The sequence below is a fragment of the Leptonychotes weddellii genome, chromosome 6 (assembly GCF_054177405.1).
Source record: "Leptonychotes weddellii isolate Sample4059 chromosome 6, ASM5417740v2, whole genome shotgun sequence".
Lineage (NCBI taxonomy): Eukaryota > Metazoa > Chordata > Mammalia > Carnivora > Phocidae > Leptonychotes > Leptonychotes weddellii.
The window spans coordinates 99,591,498-99,596,362 of record NC_138374.1 but is presented as its reverse complement, the minus strand read 5'-3'; positions in this window follow the sequence as shown (position 1 = coordinate 99,596,362).

Genomic DNA, 4,865 nt, shown 5'->3' with positions numbered 1-4,865 from the left:
CCTGCTTCTCCCTCCTCCCCTCCCCCTGCTTGTGTTCCCTCTCTCGCTGTCTCTCTGTCAAATAAATAAACAAAACCTTTTAAAAAAAAGATTTTATTTATTTTTGAGAAAGAGAGAGAACGAGCACAAGCAGAGGGAGGGATAGAGGGAGAAGCAGGCTCCCCGCTGAGCAGGGAGCCTGACGTGGACTCAATCCCAGGATCCCAGGATCATGACCTGAGTCAAAGACGCTTAACCAACTGAGCCACCCAGGTGTCCCAGGACCAACCACAGTCTTTTTAATGTTCTATCCAGAATGTGACCTACAGAAATGTGAGGTAATAACCAATGTTGAGTTAAGCCACTAAGTTTTACTAATTTGTTAAGTAGCAATAGAAAACTTAACTTTGCGATGATTTCGTGGAAATGGTACATTCAACCTACATTTTCTTTTCCTTTAGTCTCTGAATTTCTTCTTTAAAAAGCTGCCCAAGGTGGGTGCCTGGGTGGCTCAGTTGGTTGGGCGACTGCCTTCGGCTCCGGTCATGATCCTGGAGTCACAGGATCGAGTCCTGCATCGGGCTCCCTGCTCAGCAGGGAGTCTGCTTCTCCCTCTGACTCTCCCCCCTCTCATGTACTCTCTCTCTCATTCTCTCTCTCAAATAAATAAATAAAATCTTTAAAAAAAAAAAAAAAGCTGCCCAAGGTCTTTTAAGTTCTTTCAAATCATAATCAGAAGACTCAACTATTTCTAAGCCCCCATTATTAATGATAATTGAATTAAAGGCTACAGAGCTGGGGCCACATTTTAATACAGTATTAAATATTGCTTTGTTGGAATTCTAATACCGCAAGACATTCAAAGGGCTGTGGTTTCTCCCATTGCAGACAAAAACTAAAACTAAAAACAGAGGGGCCAAAGACGTAATCAAGAATGTTCATAGCAACTCTATTCATACTAGCCCAAACTAGAAACTATTCCAATGCCCATCATCAGGGGAATGGATAAACCAATTGTGGATAATAAAACGGAGTACTAACAGCAATCAAAAGAAAAAAAAAAGTACTGCTATATCTAACATGAATGAATCTCAAAAATATTATGTTGAGTGAAATAAGCCAGATGCAAAACAGTATATACTACATGATTCCACTTTCGTGAAGTTCAGGAACAAGCAAAACGAACTCTTGTGATAACAGTCAGAATGGAATTTACCTCTGAGAAAGGACACAAGAGAACTTTGTGGATAAAAGAAATGGCCAATATCTGGATTTGGGTGATAGTTCTATTGGTGTATACACAAATAAAAAAAAAAATGAAGGGCTATACATTTAAGCGTTGTTCATCTTCACATATATGTAAAATATCTCAGTTAAAAGGACGGCAATTAACTGAATTCATTATGTATGAAAATTTGGGGTGAGTTCTTTTAGCATAGTCTGTATATAACTAAAAGCGTGGTGATCTGCCAGAACAGTTCACCCCCTTGAGGGAGGTCAGGGAAGACTCATGCTTGTGGCCCAGTCAGGGAAATCACAGACCTTTCTTACAAGAGATTGACTAAAAATGGATCAGAAGGAATGAAATAAAATGCAAAACCTGTGGCCACCAGCTCTGCTTCCAAGGGAGGAATCTGGATCATTTGGAGAAATAACAGCCATTTATTCCTCCACCATCTTCTCCTCCCAAGTATCCAGGTATCCATGCTGCAGACCTTTCCTACTAAGAGCTTAGGTCTTTACCATAAAGAGCTGCCTTGGCCTGTGGTAGAGTTTCCCCTTGGAGATGTCTTGTTTTTAACTGATAATCTTTGGACTTCCTTGGCTGGGAAGATTGTGGTGCTCAAGGCACTTTGGAACACAGACACTTTTCTGTTTCAAACTTTATCCAGCCCTACCTGACTTGACCTGTTACCTCTTTTCTTCTTTACAGGGAGATAGAAAGAGCCTGCAATGTTCTTCTCCTGATTCTCACATGGTTCCCTTCTTGTCTGCTATTCAGATGTTAGCTTAAATATGACCTTTTCAGGGATGATATTTTTAACCTCCAGTTTAAAATAGCCACCCACTCAAATTCTATCCCAGCATTATATTTAATTCTCTGCATAGCAACTTATTACCAGTGAATATTTTACTTGCATCGTTTTTTATTGACTGCTAAAATTCAAGCTTTCATCGAAACTATGGCTTTATGTCTTCATTGGTTTTAGGGAATACTTCTTCAAATATTGCTTTTTCTCCATTCTATCTCTCTTCTACTTCTGAAACTTTAATCACATGTACATTAGATCTTTTTACCATGTTCCACTCATCTTTTACGTTCTTTCATGTATTTATCATTTGTTTTTCTCTGCAAGGTCAATTTGGATATTTTCTACTGATCTATTTCCAATTGACCAATTCTCTTTTCTGCTATGTACAATCTATTAACCCATTAACTGAGTCCTGAATTTCGGTGATTCTATTTTCACTTCTAAAATTTCTATTTGATACTTCTCATTTATTCCAGCTTTCTGTAAATTACCTCCAATGTTTTCATCTATATTCTTGAATATGTTAATCACAATTTTTATAAAGTCTGATAATTTCAACATCTGAATCATTTATGGGCACATTTCTGTTATATTTTCTCCTCTTGATTTTCAGTTATTTGGCCTGTCTCCTGGCTTGCCGGAGACTTTTTTTTTTTAATTTGGGAGATTCTATAAAGAATTGTACAAATTATAGGTCATTCTGTCTTCCTCTTCTGGCAGAAAGAGAGAGATAAAGCACTTTGGTCCAATGAGGAAGTGAGATGATTTAAGGCTGGTTTTCATTCCCCTGAGTTTGTCCTTCCTTTTAGAATGTACCTCTGCAGGGGGTGTCAGATGAAAGCCTGGTCTCTCTCTTCCTTGATGAACTCCAGGTTTTGTCTCTCTAGTACCATAAGGCTCCTGAACGCTCTACCTAGCTTTTCAGCCTTGCAGCCTCTGAAGTCAAGCTACTCCAGCGGTCAGGAAGTCTCTGTGAGCCTTTTAAAAAACAAACCAAACAAACAAAACTTCATTCCTGTCTGGATACAGCATTGTATATGGTAGTACAAGAGTGTTGAAGGGTGCAAGTGTCACTGGTGTTCACAAGCTTATGAGTTGGCTCAAACTTTACCAGCACTAACTTCCTCAAGACATCATAACCCTGCTTAAATCCTAGTTCTGGTTGCAGGCTCTCTTATTCCATTCCCCCCATCCCTAACCCTCTGCTTATTTGAGAAACAGAGGAAGAGCAATGAACCAAAACATTCTCCCTCATTTTTCATCTTACATTTCAACTATAGGTGTTGGTGATCATCATCTCATTCTCCCTGGCAGAAACTTTGCCCCAGTCCATTGAGTTGGCAGAGATAACAAATGACATGAGAAATTTGGCTAGTATTTTTTTATACACCCTACAGATTGAATTTAATACATATACTTATAACCTTTATTTTCTACCAAACTCAGGAACTAAGTCAACTCTTCCATAACTAATTTCTAACCAAAAAGGTCAATGTGAAATATTAAGTACCAATAATACTACTCTATCCTGCTTTGCTGACATCTGTAGTCATCTAGCTAGTCATATACTGGGAACATCTAGTTGTTGTATTGAAATCTGACCACACTGTACTTCTGGAGCAGGTTTGGAAGCTTCACTTACAAACGTTAAGATCTAGTTGCTAGTTGCCAACAGCAACCTACAGAGGTAACGCCAGTTATGGCCCACAATCCCCTGGGAACTCTAGCTCTCAGGAGCAAGGCCCAAATTAATGAACCAACTCAATAATAAAATTCCCCATAGTTCTTGGAAAGATCCACCTCTGAAAGTTTTATTTATACTTAATATGTTGACACTTTTGCTGTATTCATTAATCTGCTACAAAACATTTGCAATCCATGTATGCTGGTTGAATTTCCCTTATCATAAATAACTATCAGGAACCTGCTGCTTTAAGCACCCTGAAAGGTACAAAAAAAATAAGATTAAGGTCTTTCTCTGAATGATTTTACTCTTAATTGAAGACAGCAAACACGTGAAGAAAATAAGAGTAAATGCTAAACTGTTATTCTGACTATAGGAGCAACAGAGTTTTAAAGGGATTAATCACTATGAGCTAGAAGAATCAAGAACAAAAGAATAAAAAGTGAAAAATAAGGATGGATATGGTATGATGGGCCCAGACAATTGATTAGTCCGGAATCTCTGAAACAACCCCAACTTGAAATATTTTGTATTGTTGCCTTCATGGGAAGCACTACAGTTCAAAAATGTAACAATGACTACTACAATAACTAAATATACAAATTATTCCAAAGACTCTGAAGACAAAAGGTTATCCAATTTAAGCAAAAACAACCTTGCAGAGTTTATCCACTCATTCGGCTGGTTTTTACTGAGCACTTAAGATGTGCCACACACTGCAGTGAGTGGCCTCAGCTAGCCAGGCAGGTTTCCTGCCTTCACTGAGCTTATTTCTTTCAGAAGACACTGGCATTAGAGTATCTGAAGCACTACAATAACAAGACCTACTGAACACCTATTATGTGCCAAGTACTTCGCTAAGCACTCTTCATAGCACCTAAGATTTCCAGTTCTGTCTTCTACCTTTTATTTGTCATCTACCGGAGGGCCCCATGATAGAAGCTATGAAACATTTTGCTGCGTCAAAATGCACTCAAAACGTTCCCAACTCTCAAAAACGTTCAAAAGTAGGGAGCAAGGGAAGAATCCCCGCTGGAGCGCAGCAGGCCCAGCGCCGCGGATCTCCCTGGCGACCCGACGGGACGCCGGGAAGTGGTAGCTGCGGCCCCGCCCCTCCCTGGGGGTGGGGAGCGCCCTCAGCCCTAAACTCGCTTCGTGCGCATGCGTAC